This window comes from Pelophylax lessonae (genome assembly GCF_965119305.1).
Source record: "Pelophylax lessonae genome assembly, chromosome: 4".
Lineage (NCBI taxonomy): Eukaryota > Metazoa > Chordata > Amphibia > Anura > Ranidae > Pelophylax > Pelophylax lessonae.
Window position 1 is genome coordinate 107,567,150 of NC_138771.1, and position 18,154 is coordinate 107,585,303.

Below are 18,154 nucleotides of genomic sequence, written 5' to 3' on the forward strand. Positions count from 1 at the left end.
TTACTTTGGGAGTAACCAGGAAAATTGTTAAAATTTACTGTATGTACATACGTAATTATGTGCACTTGATGCTCATCCTTCTTCTAAACCCGAGCCCCCCCACCCACCCATCATCTACCATATTTTCAGTTTTTCATTTTCAGGGCATAGGTAAAATTTTTTTTTTTTTTTTTTTTTACAGGTACACACTCCTACTTTGTCAGTCCTTGTCTAGGTGAGAATTACGGGCACATGACCAGGCCTTCTCCCACCAACCCCATGGGCACAAAGGTTCTTTCTTCCAGATGCTACATCATTACTGCTGCTCCTCTGGCTCCGCTACATAGATGACGTGTTCATGTTGTGGTCGGGGCCGGAGGAGGACCTGCGGAAATTCCTCAAATCTTTTAACAATAACCAATTCAACTTGAAATTTACCAATCAATGGAGTCAAAAATCTATTCCCTTTCTTGACATCACAATATCCATCACAGAAACAGGAAAAGTAGAGACAACTCTGTATCGCAAACCAACAGCTGGAAACACTGTGCTTCATGCACACAGTTTCCATCCAAAATCACTGGTACAAAGTATACCGTACTCGCAGTACCTGCGACTTCGACGAATATGCTCAAATGATGAGCAGTTCCGTCTGGAAGCAAACAAACTTAGAAGCAGGTTGCGAGCAAGGGGATATACAACCACAACATTACGAAAAGCGTATAACAGGGCATTCCAAAAAACGAGAGAGGAAACTCTCTTTTACAAAAAAGATAAAAATCAAGAGGGAAGGGTACGTATTATCACTCCATATCATCGTCAACATCACTTAGTTCGCAATATCCTACAGCAACATTGGTACCTGCTCAAAAATGATAGCATTTTAAGTAAATATGTGAACGATTATCCATAGATTACTTTTAAAAAAGTTAAGTCAATCAGGGATAGAGTCATCAGAAGTCACTTTGATGATAAAAGAGAGAAACCAGTTGAGGATATACCAGGTACATGGCGTTGTGGGAATTGCAAATTTTGCGAATGGATCTACGAAAACCAATCATTATACCTACCCAATGGACAACTTCATTCTATAAAACACTATGTTGACTGTCAAACAATAGGCATAGTATATATTATGTTCTGCGATTGTGGCGCATACTATATAGGAAAAACAAAACAAAATTTCTGGCGCCGTATCAAGGACCATATAGGATATGGAAAAAATAATCTTTTGTCTACACCCATTGGAAGACATCTGGGGGTGTATCACAAAAACAATACAAAAGTAGTGAAATTCGCAGCCCTAGAACGTATATTGGAAAACCCGAGAGGGGGGGAATTCGATAAAATTATATTACAGCGCGAAGCACGTTGGATTTATCTGTTAAAAGCTACAACAAGCCCAGGGCTAAATGAGGCACTAAGTTTCAAACCTTTTCTTTGAGGGGCTTCCTTGGAAGGGCCCCCCTGAGGAATCACACCACCCCCCCCTCATACGTGAAATAATTCTCCTTCATAGATAGAATAAAATAAGGACCAAAAAACAACTTTTTCTAGAATGATTTTGGTGTGATAAGAGACATAATAATTATGATGTTATCTGATTCCTTTTATTTCTCTTTTTTTTCCTTTCCTCTCATTGTTATATTATACGATGTATTTGTAGCAATAATATTCTCCTTGACTTCCTGTAAAGAGTCCTAGATATAAGCCATATTCACAATATAAAAATACCTTTTTTTTAAAAAAATTTAATTTAAATGTTGATATATGATGTATATGTAAGTTATAACTAAAAGTATTATATATGCCTCAGATAAACAAATATGTAATGTTCTCTTATAGAGTGGATATATAGATTATAATATGCAATAAAAATGCGAATGACATAATGTTAATTTGACCCCTCTCTTTTATGCAGAAGCCGTTGTTATAGTGGTCACAGTGATCTCATTTGCATTCAGAGCCATCAAGGACCTATCTGCGTTTAGTGACAGGGCGGCGATGACCCACCCTTTTAGGAGGTTGTTGGTGAGCGCACGTCACTTCCGCGGATCATTCCTGGCTTCATTGACGCTTCCGGCGGGTGCCTTTTCCGCCGAGCGTCATGACCGGATGTAAACAAAGGACGCACTTCCGGTCGCGTCCTAAGGTAAGAGATGAAGGCGGGAAAATGACGCACTTCCGGTGCGCGGAGAGCAACAAACAAACACCAGATCACAATTCATTAGGTAATGATCAGGTATATATACGACATGCACACACATCTTGGACATGGCGGGACACGAGCAGGCTGATGGAGGCTTTTGGCGCAGTAAGTTTTGTGAGCTTTTTAAAACCATCTACCCCAATTTTGGCAATATAGTCAAACTAATTTAGACATGCTTTTTTATTTAAATCGTCTTAGGTTGACCCCTTCTGAACCAGATGGTTATACCTTTTCTATTCCTGGGGACTATATTCACAAGTAACTTCAGCTGTAATATTCATAATACCATTGCTTTATACTGGAGTATACTCTACTATGTAAGTAACAAATATCTATATGTATATATGTATATACGAATATATACATTTACATAGAGGACTTAAATTGAGATATATACCCCTTTATATGAATATAATCCACTATTATCTGATTACATCCTAGCGGATATACTACAAGACTGGGGGAATTTTCTAACTTTACAAGACACCTATATCTACTGCTATGAGGGGACTGGGTCCCAATATGGTCTAATATTAGACAGAAGGATACAAAGGTAAAATGAATCAATTTGGAGATGTAATTATATGTATAGAACCTTGTGGTTTTTTATATTTTTATGTTTTTGTCTCTCCACTTCTATTGAATGGATGAGACGGAGATATGGGGATATAAATAAATATATACACTACTTCTTTTATTAGACCTTCATGTGATACAGCCAATAGCAGCCTCCATATCACAACTCTGATCCCGACCTGAATCCTTGATAGATTCCAATGTGGGAATTGAGGTAAATATAACACAAACCATTACTAATATTTGAGGATACGGAGATACCTTTTCGAGATTTATATGTTTCCCCTTTTGCCCCATATATATAGGTGGCCCATTCCATCAGTTTTTGGGCTCTCGCTCTCCCTCCTCGCTTCCCGCTTATTTTTCACTACTCTATGATCAATATGATATACTGAGACTGATGACCACGGATTACACGCTTTTCTGCATTTTGAGAGGTGTGTTGTTTTGACTAAAAATTTGATAAAAAGATAAGGAATAAAATGTAACATAAAATGCTTTGTACTAATTGCATGTTTCTGTTTCTACTAAAAGAGATAACATTATATTTGCGTCTAAGGTCCAGAAGAAGCTAAGGCGAAACGCGTCGACCTCTTCAGACCACTATCCTAATACTCACAAAGTGTAACTACTACAATATCTGTATATCTAATATTTTGACCTATAGATACGATGAATGTTCTTATTTCCAAAAAAATATGTATATCATTGTATAATTTTGTTTCTTGAACTTTTTGTTCTTTTAAAAAAACTTTGGTTAAATAAAAGAATATATGTTTTTTATACCTATGGTAGTCTTTTGCCCACTTAATATGTGCCTTTAAAGTCCACTAAATCTCTATCTCTCTGAGCAAACTTGTTTTGTATCATGGAGTTCCTTTTTTTCTACATCATTACTGTGTCCTGAAATGAAACTGTGACCCTCAGGACAGACTACAGCAGGGGGCCAGGTATTTGACACACCCAACCATGTCAGATAGTAGCAATGGCTATTGCTCTTTAAACAAGTAAAGATTTTACACACAATGGTAAAGAAGTAAAAAACAGGAAAACCACGGTGACTTGGTAAACAGAATTCTCAAAGAGGACTCATACATCTGTAGGCAATATGCTTGATTTTAAAGTCTGCCACATGTCTCTATGCACTGGATATATAAGGTTTATGAAATGTCAAATCTATTTTGAGCACATTCCTTAAATGGAAGCTGGGGGGGGGGGGGTAGTTATCCACTAGGTAGCAATAAAAGCCTGACACGAGTTCTCCTCTTCCACCACCTTATCCAAAATTAAAAAGTTTTCCACATTAACTGTATTCTGCAATTTTTTATGTTGCATTAATTTGGGATTGGTCCTTTTTTTTGGGACAGTAAAGTGATTTTTGATAACACAAGGAGGCCCAACACTTTTGTTGGGTTAAAACAATATTATGCACAGTCTAAGCAGAACCATAACCTATGATGTGGTAACCAACTGGTAATTTATATCTATCCATCCATAATAGCTCCTACACTATCCATGAAAGAGCAATAAAAAAAAAAAAATTCCTTCACCTTGCATATGTGCTTTAAAACAATGTCAATGGCTTGGTATTTATGAGAGCTATTTTATCTAAGGAAAATTCCCTGTTGGGGTTACCTGAGTAATGAGATTGGGAAACACCAGTCTACAAGACTACATGAACTGCATTCAGACCAACCATTCCTTATGACACAAATCACTGGACCGTATATGTAAATATGTATAAATATAAGAACAATGCTGCCTTGTGCACAGTAGCCATTCAGCTTCCTACACACACTTGCAAAAATGCAGCACAACAAAGGATTTCAGTGACGGACCTTGACCAACGCATTCGTTATTTTAAGTCTTAAAAATTATTAGGGAGAGTAAATTGCCCAAATGGGGACACCATGTGTCAAATAAAAACCTGGTACTAGTTGTATCCATTCCCCACTCTCTAGGCTTCATGCACACAGGTCATGAATGCCAGAACTCCTGGCAGGAGAAAAGCTGCTTTAAAACCATGCCCAAAGCCACGTATTTTACATGCGTTTACACGCATCAAGCGGGTGATCTATGTACATTGCAAGAATTGTAACACATTTTGTAGCAGAGGCCTACCTGTTTCGGTTCTTAAGAAAAAGTTTCATGTTAAACTATGTCCTTGGAAGGCTTCCTACATGGGAGTGTCTGTGTTGATTCTAATCAGCTGGTGCACTTGCAGTGTTGTAATGAGAAAGGTACAGTGTTTGCATCTCTTTAGAAGTAATTACCCATTAGGGCTTACTAAAAATAGAATTTCTATTGCAGATGATGCCTAAAATTTGGCTTTTATCTTAGCGAAGATTTCTGGAAAAATCAGTGAGCCAATCATTCAAGAAAAAAGGACATTTCTGGGGAAGTTCTGTACACCAAAAGGCCTCCAGGTTTATATATTGCATTGAATTTTACAGAACATTACAGCACTGCAGATTGAAAAGGAAAGGTAATGTCAACAACTGTAACATTACCCTACAATATGGCTTGTGTATCAATTGCATATGCTAATTTTTTTATTTTCTACTTTTTTCACAACAGTGGAGTTTCCCTTTAAAGGTTGTGAAGAAACAGAAGTAGAAATTGGACATGTCCAGTCGTTAGTTTGGAGAAAAATGAATAACAGGCAAACAAATGTGAATAATCAAATAAAGTTCTCAAAGACTGAATGTAGCACTGCCAACAGCATTTTATTAACAATTTGAAACAGTTAAAAAGTCTGGTCACCAGGATGAAAAAAAGATTAAAGAGAGAAATACAATAAAGAAAATACCAGCCATTACCTCATATTCAATATACACAATTTTTTAAAAAAAGTTTCAGAGATGAGTTAATCCTCAAACACTTCCCCAATGTTATTTAATTTTTCAAGTGGCTTTAATGGCAAATTTGTTAAAAAAAAAAAAAAAAATAAGGTAAACTTATACAAATTGCAAGAGTCCTGCGAGCTACAGAAATTAATTGTGAAATGGTGAATCAAGAAAAACTAGCGTACTGCTCACAATCTCATAAATGTGCTAAAATAATTAAATGTTTAAATAATACTGCGCTATAGTACCAACTCTAATATTACAGATAGTAAAATGGTTAGAGCAATGGTAAAATGGTTGTTGCCGACTAGGCTTGTGTGGAAAGAGCAGGGTTTTTCAAAACACTGATTTTTTTCATGCTTGTCATAGACTGGTGTGCTGGAAGCACCAGCGAAATGTAAGTAACCTGTACTAAGTATATTTAATAAAAAAATGTTATTGAGGATTTAAGCACTATTAGTAATTTCCTTTACATATATTGGACATCATGAGCTGTCATGAGCTATCTTTGAGAGGATAACAACAAGGAAGTGTGGAGTATGCTGTTTACAGCCCGGGGTGGCTAAAAGGCTTGTATTGATCTGACTTAAGTGTAGAGATCACACTACTTCAGGTGAGATTATTCCTGGAGAGGGGAGCACTTGGTGGTGACACATGGACTGATCTTTGAGAACTAATGAGAAGTGGAGCCCCTGTCTGAGTTTGCTGAATACCAGCTGGGAACAAGAAGCACTGTGTGGCACTGCAGCTGTTTTGCAGGAGGCTGCTTCTTCTATATTTTATTAATTTTACTATGCATGGACTATTATTTTTTTGCACCTCTCCTTTTTCTAGTGCACTGATACTGTGATGGTTTATTTCAATTTTTACTGTTTGGTATATGGATTAATTGGATGATTATTTAATCCCCATTTTTTGGGGTTATTTGGAATACATTATTTCAACACTAAAAACACTCCAACCATTTCACTATTTGTAATATTTGAGTGGGTACCATAACACCGTAATATTTAAACATTAGAGGGTATACTTATACCATTGCACAGAGCGATTTCTTTCTCTTCTGGAGTCCCCCACTGGCCCTATCCACTTCTTTATGTGTGTGCCCCCATAGGAAGCAGTGTGTTATGGGGGCATACGTGCTGGCATGTGTAACGCTCCTGCGTTTTATGTATGATGTGGATTTTCAGCTGCAGAAATATTCCACTTCAGTAGTCATGTAGAGAAACGCTGAGACACCAATCCCAACTCTCAATGACTCATCATGTGTGGATGATCTCAATTCAGCAAGTAAATACACACACTCAATAAGATGTTTCCTAGAGTGACTTATGTATATAGTGTAATGTTTGGGGGAATCAGCTGGATCGCAGGACACAGGCGTTGCAACCAAAGAAATGTTTATTAACTTAAACAGGCTTCATAGCAGCAAAAGAAACACAACAAGGAAAAGACAGTCTCACCGACTTGAAGAGTTCAGAGCTGCTTTTGCAGTCAAACAGTCCCAACTTTTGAAGAGGGTAGCTTCCCCTGGCAATAGGCTCCCAGTCAGCACACTGACATGCACCTTCTCGGCTGTACAAAAGTCCACATTCACCATCCACAGTCTCCTCTATGCTCCACCACACCCAATCTACAACTTCCTGTCCTTCTTAAACCCACTTCCTCTGATCAATGAGTTAACCCCTTTTGCTCCCTTAAAGGGCCCAGAGCCCAAACAGAGGGGAAATATAGCGTCCTTCAAGGACCCACCCTCTACGACCTGTACATATCCCCCCCCTCTGCCCCAAAGCCAAGGAGGTGGAGGCAACAGTGGAGCTAAGACAATGGGCTCGAGAGAGGGCATCTGCATTTTGATGCTGTCTCCCGGGCCTGTGCTCCACTACAAATTTAAATTCCTGGAGTGCCAGGAACCAACGGGTAATCCTGGCATTAGTCCCTTTACTTTGTCTCATCCATGTTAAAGGAGCATGGTCCGAAATCAGCCTAAATTTCCTCCCCAAGAGATAATACCTGAGGGATTCTAAGGCCCACTTAATGGCCAAACACTCTCGCTCAACTATCGCATAGTTTTTCTCCGCTGGTGTCAGCTTCCTACTGAGGAAGACTACCGGGTGCTCCTCACCCTGAACAACCTGTGACAGGACTGCTCCTAACCCTGTATCTGAAGCGTCAGTCTGGACAATGAATTCTCTTGAAAAGTTTGGCGTTATCAGGACAGGATGTTGGCACAGTGCTGACTTAAGCTCCAAAAAAGCCCTTTCAGCGTCTGCATTCTACTCAATCATGACCGACTTCCGACCCTTAGTCAGATCGGTCAGTGGAGCCGCCAATGTGGCAAAGTTGGGTACAAACCTCCTGTAGTATCCCACTATGCCCAGGAATGCACGTACCTGCTTCTTTGTTAGGGGGCGGGGCCAGTTCTGTATCGCCTCTACCTTGTTGACCTGAGGTTTTACCAGCCCTCTACCTACGATATACCCCAGGTATTTCACCTCCTCCATTCCCAACGCACATTTTTCTGGATTCACTGTGAACCCCTCCTTCGAAAGGGAGTCCAGCACTGCCTGGACTTTAGGCAAGTGTGATTCCCAGTCTATGCTAAAAATGACTATGTCATCCAAATATACGGAGGTATACTCTCGATGAGGTCGTAAAACCCTATCCATTGCTCGCTGGAAGGTGGCTGGAGCAGTTTGTAGTCCAAAAGGCATTCTTTTGTACTGAAAACTCCCCTCTGGGGTAGAAAAAGCAGTTTTCTCTCTGGCAGCCTTAGTCAGGGGGATTTGCCAATACCCCTTAGTAAGGTCTAAGGTGGTGATATACCTGGCTGGGCCTAGTCTCTCGATAAGCTCATCCACCCGGGGCATAGGGTAGGCATCAAACTTTGAAACTTCATTAAGTTTACGGAAATCATTGCAGAACCGCAGAGTCCCATTGGGCTTTGGTACCAACACAATTGGGCTTGACCACTCACTCTGCGATTCTTCAATAACATCCAGGTCTAACATCTTCTTTACTTCCTCTGAAACGGCCTTTCTCTGAGCTTCCGGGATACGGTACGGCTGGACACAAACTTTGACCCCTGGTTCCGTGATAACATCATGCTCGATAACCGTAGTAAGACCTGGCAAGTCTGAAAATTTTTCTTTATTTCTCTGCAAGAACTCCTTTGCTTGCTGACTTTGGATTTTAGACAGTGTATTTGCTACTTGGACACTCTCCACACCAACCTGAGGTTCAAGTCTTACACCAGCCAGGGAGGTCACCGGTTCCCTGTCCATCCAGGGCTTTAACAAGTTTACGTGATATATTTGATACGGCTTCCTCTTGCCTGGTTGGTGGACTCTATAATTTACCTCCCCTATTTTTTCCACAATTTCAAAGGGACCTTGCCATCTGGCCAAGAACTTACTTTCCACAGTGGGAATCAGTATCGCCACTCGATCCCCCACTTGGAAGTGCCTTATTTTAGCGGCCCTATTATATACCCTCCGTTGAGCCTCCTGGGCTGTTTGCAAATGTTCCTTGACCAGGGGCATCACACTCATGATCCTTTCCTGCATTTGGGAGACATATTCAAGAACACTCTTATGCTGAATAGGTTCACTTTCCCATTCCTCTTTAACAAAATCAAGCAATCCACGAGGTCTCCGCCCATACACCAACTCAAAGGGTGAAAACCCCGTGGAGGCCTGAGGCACTTCCCGAATAGCAAATAGGAGAGCTGGTAACAGGCAGTCCCAGTCTTTCCCATCTCTTTGTACCACTCTCTTGAGCATTGACTTCAGAGTCTTATTAAAGCGCTCTACCAAGCCGTCTGTTTGGGGATGGTATACTGATGTGCGCAGCTGTTTAATCCGAAACAGCTTGCACACATCGGCCATAACCCTCGACATAAACGGAGTGCCCTGGTCCGTGAGGATTTCCTTAGGAAATCCAGTTCGTGTGAACAATTGGAATAACTCCCGAGCAATAGTCTTAGAGGAGGTATTCCGCAGGGGTAGCGCCTCTGGATATCTGGTGGCATAGTCAAGGATCACCAGTATATAGGAGTGACCTCGAGCAGACTTTACCAATGGACCCACTATATCCATCGCTATCCTTTCAAATGGGACCTCAATTATAGGCAGAGGGACCAAAGGGCTACGGAAGTGAGTCACCGGAGCGGTTAACTGACAGGTGGGACAGGAGGCACAGTATTTCGTTACCTCCGCTTTCAGACCTGGCCAGTAAAACCGGTCGGTGATTCGTGCTTCTGTCTTCTCCACTCCTAGGTGTCCCCCTAAAACATCGTTATGGGCCAGGTCAAGAACCTTCTGTCTATATTGTTGGGGTACCAATAATTGGTCTACCACATCTCCTCTTATTTGGTTAACCCGATAAAGCAATTCATTGCATACTGCAAAGTGTGGCCATCGCTCATTTGCCCCTGGCTCTTGTGGAACTCCATTTACTACCACAACCTGTTCCCGTGCCCGGGCCAAAGTGGGGTCCTGCATCTGAGCAGTACCAAATGCCCCCTGGGTAACACCCAAATCTGGTAGAGCAGGGGTAGAGGCCACTTCCTCCTCCTCTTCCCCCAGCATCACCTGAAGAGGAGAAGGTTCCCCCCCTCAGTATTCAGGTTGGTCTGTGGACCATGTATTTTGGCATCCTCAACAGTTTCAACATTACTTTTATCCAGCTCAACCTTCACAAAATTTGGCAGTTCAGGATTACTTTCCTCAACAGCAGGAACAGAGGACGTTTCTCCCCAGTCTCTGGGCCATTCATGTGGTTGTCCTTGTTCCCACAGTTTTGCAAACAACGGACAGTCTCGTCCTATGATCACATCATGCACTAAGTTTTCCACCACCCCCACCTCTTGAGTACCAGTGCCACATGCCGTGGAGATGGACACCAAGATGAGAGGGTACTCTCTAGTGTCTCCGTGAATGCACACGACCCGTAAAGTTTTGCTTACTGGGCCGATTCTCCCAATAACTCTAGGATGAACCAGGGTCACCATGCTTCCTGAGTCCAACAAAGCCCTGGCAGGAAGGTGGTTTACTCGAACTTCACACTCGAACTTCCCCTCACCAAGATCCAGATGTGTTGTGCATACTTTATGGGCATAAAAAGACCCCTTTTGGAGGACCCCGCATTCCATGGGCTCTTCTTGCAGTGGGCAGTGTGCCCGGGTATGGCCCCAGGAATGACACCGCCAACATTGTATATCCCCCACTTTCCGAGCAGGAACAGGCCTCTGATAAGGCACAAGGAGTGACTCCTGGCCTTGTGGAATTGGTGCTCCAGGGTTCCGTGGGATTTCCATCCGAGCGGCTGCAGTTGGCCGAACCGGCCGAGACGTGCTGGGGCCTTGGCGCTTGGTAGGGCCAAGAAGATCCTCCACTACCGTATATCGTTCCACCATCTCAACAAGGTGGTTCACTGTTGTGGGGTCTCCATGGCTGACCCATCGTTGAAGGTCGTCTGGCAGGGACCTCAGGTATCGGTCCAACACAACTCGTTCCACAATTTGGAGGCCAGACAACACCTCGGGCTGCAGCCATTTTTTTACCAGTTGCACCAGGTCATGCATTTGGGACCTTGGTGGCCGGTCTGGACAATATTTCCACTGGTGCACTCGTTGGGCCCGAACAGCCGTAGTTACCCCCAGACGAGCCAAAATTTCTGCCTTTAATCGTTCATAGACTTTCGCTTCTTCAGGTGGTAGATCAAAGTAGGCCTTTTGAGGATCTCCGGTGAGGAAAGGAGCAATGAGACCGGCCCACTGGTCCTGGGGCCACCCTTCTCTCTCTGCCGTCCTCTCAAACGTAGCAAGGAATGCCTCTACATCATCACTCAGAGACAGCTTCTGCAGGAAATGACTGGCCCTCACCGTCACCTGGTTGCTAGGGGTAACCGCTGCCTGTTCATGACTCTGGGAAAGGTGCTGTACTACCTCTTGTAAGGCCTTCACCTGAGTCTGTATAGCTCCTTGCTGGGCGGCCAGCTGGGTTACCAACAGGTGAGTACTTTCTTGTTGCTGAGCCAGAGCCTCTTTGTGGTGAGCTTGTTGTACCTCCAGCTGGGTTGCTAAGCGCTGATTAGCTTCCTCATGACGAGTTTGCGCTTGCATATTAGCCAGGGATAACTGTTTAATTAGCTCCTCCATTGTTTCAGCTTTTAGTGCGGCTTTAACCCAGGACATAAGTCAAGTGTACTGTCCCTTTAAATGTCAGTTTCAGTCTAATGCAGTATTTTTCTTCTTGTGTTTTTTTCAGTTTTTTTCTTCTTGTGCCTGTTACTCAGTCCTGCCCGCATCCGAGCACCACTTTTAATGTTTGGGGGAATCAGCTGGATCGCAGGACACAGGCGTTGCAACCAAAGAAATGTTTATTAACTTAAACAGGCTTCATAGCAGCAAAAGAAACACAACAAGGAAAAGACAGTCTCACCGACTTGAAGAGTTCAGAGCTGCTTTTGCAGTCAAACAGTCCCAACTTTTGAAGAGGGTAGCTTCCCCTGGCAATAGGCTCCCAGTCAGCACACTGACATGCACCTTCTCGGCTGTACAAAAGTCCACATTCACCATCCACAGTCTCCTCTATGCTCCACCACACCCAATCTACAACTTCCTGTCCTTCTTAAACCCACTTCCTCTGATCAATGAGTTAACCCCTTTTGCTCCCTTAAAGGGCCCAGAGCCCAAACAGAGGGGAAATATAGCGTCCTTCAAGGACCCACCCTCTACGACCTGTACAATAGTAACACAGTGATGATAGGCTGAAGAGACAGGTTGGGTAGAGATGGTAGATGACAGACACTTGAAAGGAAATGTTCTTGAAAGTAAGATAGTAGCAGATGGGATGCAGATAGGTTTAGCAATCATGTATGGTAGCAGATGACAGAGTAGCAGGTGGACATACAAGAGAGATCAACCCAGTGCAAGAACAGGTGGTAGTAGGCTCAAGAGCTAGCAATCTTAGATAATGCAGATGTAGTAATAGTCCTTAGTATGCAGAGCTAGATAGTGTAAGCTTTAGTATGAAAGTTATAGAGGTTTCCCCTGTGGGGTACTTATCACTAATAGCAATGTAGCAGAGGAGAGGTTCGGCAAGAGCGGATGATCCGGTAGCAGGATACAGGGATCAGCGCAGCGTGGTTCCGACAGCGAGGTATGCTTGCAAGCATGAGAGGTTCAAGACAGGTTAGCATCAAGGCACAAAGCAGTTTGAACGAACACATGTGAGTGAGAGCCGGCGATCTAAATAGCCATCCAGTCCGGCGCTCAGTGATGACAGCATCAGTCTTAAAGGTGTATGCGCACCTTACCAAAAGAGAATGGTGGGGCGCATACACTTATGAAAGAGTAATTAGGGTACCCAAAGGTACCAGAACATTACAGTACCCCCCCCCTTAAGGCCGGCTCCTGAAGGCCTCTGGAGCTGGTTTGTCTGGGTACTTCGCATGAAAATTGCGGATTAATCTAGAGGCATGTATGTCAGAGGTGTTTAGCCAGGTGTCGTCTTGGGGCCCATAGTTCTTCCATCGAACCAAGTACTGAAGTCTTCCTCTGTGGATACGAGAATCCAGAATCTCTTTTATCTCATATTCTTCTCCACCTTCAACTTGTACAGGAGGAGGAGGTGGGATAGTAGGCCTTATTCCTTGGTCAGGAACATGGGGCTTCAGTAGCGACACATGGAAAATGGGATGTATTTTGAGGTCTATTGGCAATGTAAGCTGTACTGCAGCTTTTCCAATAAGTTTCTTGATTGGGAAAGGTCCCAAGAACAGAGGTCCAAGCTTTTTGCTAGGGATTTTCAGTCTTAAATTTTTTGTTGAGAGCCAAACGAGGTCCCCGATAGCGTACTGAGGAGAAGGTCTTCTGCGAAGATCATAGTACTTCTTTTGTTGACTATGAGCGTGTGCAATGGTAGTATTAAGCAAACCCAGAGAGTCCTTTATTTGGGTAAGATAGTCTGATGCTACTGGGTTATTTGAAGGAAGGATGCCTGGTGGAAGAATAGAGGGATGAAACCCATAGTTCAAGTAGAACGGACTCTGCTTGGTCGTACTGTGGGTTGCGTTGTTGTAGGCAAATTCTGCCAGAGGGAGAAGATCCACCCAATCATCCTGTTGGTAAGAAGTGTAACAACGTAAATATTGCTCAATGCATTGGTTGACTCTTTCAGTCTGTCCGTTGGTCTGCGGATGGTAAGGAGAAGTGAGCTTCCGCTCGATCCGTAGTATGTGACATAGTTCTTGCCAGAACTTGGAAATAAATTGTGATCCACGGTCAGACAGAAGAGTTTTTGGGATACCATGTAACTTAAAGACATGTTTCATCAGGAGTTCTGCCGTTTGTTTGGACGAAGGTAGTCTGCGAATAGCAATGAAATGTGCCATTTTTGTCAGATGGTCCACTGACACTAAGATGGTATTAAATCCTTTGGAAGGAGGCAATTCCACTATAAAGTCCAAGGACACAACTTCCCATGGAGTTTGGGGTATTGGTAGACTGCATAGTAGACTGGATGGTCTCGTAGTGTCTATTTTGGACCTGGCACAGACATTGCATGAAGAGACGAATTTTTGTATAGATGTTTTCATGTCAGGCCACCAGAATTGCCTGGTAATCAGATTAAGAGCCTTTGTCATACCCATATGTCCTGCCATAGGCACATCATGCGATAATTCCAAGATCTTGGTGCGTATGGTAGGTGGTATGTAAAGTTTGTCGTTGTAGTAGAGGAAGCCTTCTGCATCAGTATTTAGTTGTCGTGGGGGTGAATCCAAACTTATACCATGCAAAACCTCTTCCTTCAAGGAACGGACAACTCCAATAATGCGTTTGTGAGGTATTATAGGAACGGAAGGGATTTCGAAGTAGTTTTCTTCAGTTAGTCGTGATAGTGCATCCGCCTTTTTGTTCTTATCTGCAGGTGTGTAGGTCACTAGGAAGTTAAACCTTAGAAAGAATAGTGACCATCGTACCTGTCGGTGCGAGAGAGTTTTGTTAGTCTGAAGATATTGGAGATTTTTATGGTCCGTGTATATAAGTATTGGTAATTGGGTGCCTTCGAGTAGATGTCGCCAATTCTCCAGAGCCAATTTTATAGCAAGCAGTTCCTTTTCACCCACGGGGTAATTTATCTCTGGACTGCTTAGGGATTTAGAAAAAAAGGCGACTGGATGAAGTGGTGAAGTGTGAGTTGGTCGTTGGGAGAGTATTGCTCCTACTGCCATGTTTGACGCATCTACTTCCAGAATGTATTGGAGGGATGGGTCTGGATGGCGTAGTATGGGAGCAGAAGTAAACCTTGTCTTTAACAGGTGAAAAGCTTTATTTGCTTCATCTGACCATTTGAATGGTTTTTTAATGCTAGTGAGCTGTGTGAGGGGTCTCACAATGGCAGAGAAGTTTCTAATGAACTTCCTGTAGAAATTCGAAAATCCAAGGAATCGCTGTAGCGCCTTGCGTGTGGTTGGTGTAGGCCAATCCTGAATGCAGGATATCTTACTCATGTCCATCTCGATTCCTGTTTTGGATATGATGTAGCCTAGAAACAGTACCTCTTCTTTATGAAACAAGCATTTTTTCAGTTTCACATAAAGGTTGTGTGCAAGCAATCTCAATAATAATAGTCTTACATGTCTTATGTGTTCAGACAGGGATCGTGAATATATAAGTATATCGTCCAGATATACCACAACACAGACATCTAGTAAGTCTCTGAAAATATCGTTTATAAATCGTTGAAAAACTGCAGGGGCGTTGCATAGCCCGAATGGCATTACAAGATATTCGAACAATCCGTATCTGGTTCTGAATGCAGTCTTCCACTCGTGTCCATCACGGATTCGAATGAGATTGTATGCTCCTTTCAGGTCCAATTTTGAAAAATAGGTAGCTCCACGCACCTGCTCAATGAGCTCAGGGATAAGCGGTAGAGGATAGCGATCTTTTATTGTAATAGCATTCAATTGCCTATAGTCGATGATAGGCCTGAGACTTGAGTCCTTATTGCGGACAAAAAAGAGTCCTGCTGCTGTGGAAGAAGTGGAAGGTCTAATAATACCTTTTTCCAAATTCTCATCCAAATAGTCTTTGAGATGGGAAAGTTCATCCTGTGAAAGAGGATAAACATGACCGAACGGCAATTTGCTATTTGGGAGTAGATCAATGCTACAATCATAGTCTCGATGGGGAGGTAGTGCTTGAGCATTTTTCTCAAGAAAAACCTCAGAGAGATCCTGATAACATAGTGGTGCAATCTCATCTGTCACCACAGACAGGATCTTCCCGAAAGACGGGAGGTTACACGTACCCTCGCAATAGCAAGAGAGGAAGGTCAGGGTCCGTTCCTTCCAATCTATGGTTGGTTGATGTGTGTGCAACCAGGGAAGTCCCAAAACAATGGGAAAGTGGGGTGAAGGTATTAGATCGAAGGTAGTGGTCTCCATATGAGACCCGTTAGTAGTGACTAGGAGTGCCTGTGTCTGATCAGTGATCGGACCAGAGGATAAAGGAACACCGTTAATAAGACTCACTGAGACAGGTTTAAGTTTAGAAATAATAGGAACTTTATTTAAAGCAGCAAAACGTATGTCAATATAATTTCCACAAGATCCTGTGTCAATCATGGCCTTAGTAGTAATCCTGTTCTGGTCCCACTGTAATGTTAAGCAAACAGAAAGGTAAGGGTTAGTGATTGAAGTTGTCAATACCCCTAGGAGGACATGTGAACACTCACCCTTCTTTTTGTAGACTAGGGGACAGACGTTTATCTTGTGATCCGGGGATGCACAGTACAAGCAGAGATCGTCTTCTGGCTCTTTCCATAGATGATAGAGGTGGGCGTATGGTTCCTACCTCCATAGGAACGGGGTCAACGGCCGAAATCCGAGAAGAACTGGATAATGGCATTCCCATTTTCTCAGCCTTTCTTTCTAGTAGTCTTCTATCTATGGTGATACTGAGTTGTATCAATGCATCCAGGGTTTTTGGCAGATCCGCTCGGGCGAGCTCGTCTTTAACGGCCTCTGATAGGCCAAGCCTAAATTGGGATTTCAGAGATGCATCATTCCATTCCGAATCAAGGGTCCATCTCTTGAATTCTGCGACAAAGTCTTCTACAGGTTCCCCACCTTGTTTCAAGGATCTTAATTGAAGATCGGCAGTACTCTGCCTATTGGGATCATCATATAGGCTAGTGAGTTCTGCTAGGAACAAGGCATAGGAGTTGAGAAGCTGGTCGCTTTTCTCAAAAAGAGAGTCTGCCCAGGCCCGAGGATCGCCTGTTAGGTAAGAAATAATAGTACAAACCTTAATGTGATCAGTAAGGTAGGTACGGGGTTTTAGCAAGAAAAGTAACTCACATGCGTTTTTAAATTCGCGAAATTTTTTGCGATCGCCTGTAAATACCAAAGGAGGATTTATTTTGGGTTCAGGGGACTGAGCAGTGGTAAGTTGTGTCAGTCTAATTACCTGCTGCGACAGAGCCTGGTTGTCTTCTTTTAATTCAGCAAGTGCGTGTATTAACGCAGGTACTTGCTGTTTTAATTGTGTCATCTGAGTGGTTATTTCTGCTGAATCCATTTGTGGTTCGTTCAATCTGTAACGCTCCTGCGTTTTATGTATGATGTGGATTTTCAGCTGCAGAAATATTCCACTTCAGTAGTCATGTAGAGAAACGCTGAGACACCAATCCCAACTCTCAATGACTCATCATGTGTGGATGATCTCAATTCAGCAAGTAAATACACACACTCAATAAGATGTTTCCTAGAGTGACTTATGTATATAGTAACACAGTGATGATAGGCTGAAGAGACAGGTTGGGTAGAGATGGTAGATGACAGACACTTGAAAGGAAATGTTCTTGAAAGTAAGATAGTAGCAGATGGGATGCAGATAGGTTTAGCAATCATGTATGGTAGCAGATGACAGAGTAGCAGGTGGACATACAAGAGAGATCAACCCAGTGCAAGAACAGGTGGTAGTAGGCTCAAGAGCTAGCAATCTTAGATAATGCAGATGTAGTAATAGTCCTTAGTATGCAGAGCTAGATAGTGTAAGCTTTAGTATGAAAGTTATAGAGGTTTCCCCTGTGGGGTACTTATCACTAATAGCAATGTAGCAGAGGAGAGGTTCGGCAAGAGCGGATGATCCGGTAGCAGGATACAGGGATCAGCGCAGCGTGGTTCCGACAGCGAGGTATGCTTGCAAGCATGAGAGCTTCAAGACAGGTTAGCATCAAGGCACAAAGCAGTTTGAACGAACACATGTGAGAGCCGGCGATATAAATAGCCATCCAGTCCGGCGCTCAGTGATGACAGCATCAGTCTTAAAGGTGTATGCACACCTTACCAAAAGAGAATGGTGGGGCGCATACACTTATGAAAGAGTAATTAGGGTACCCAAAGGTACCAGAACATTACAGCATGCTCCCGAGCCAGGCTGGGTGCATCTATAGACACACGTGGTGTAATGTGGTCACACCCCCACCTCAGGATTTTACTAACTGCCGCTGGCTCCTGCTGCTCTCATAGT

General features: G+C 42.9%; 1 protein-coding gene across 1 annotated transcript in view; it reads right to left on the reverse strand.

Moving 5' to 3' along the window:
• LRRC49 (leucine rich repeat containing 49) overlaps positions 1-18,154 on the reverse strand; it is a 202,688-nt gene that overhangs the window by 125,648 nt on the left and 58,886 nt on the right. The window lies entirely within an intron of this gene.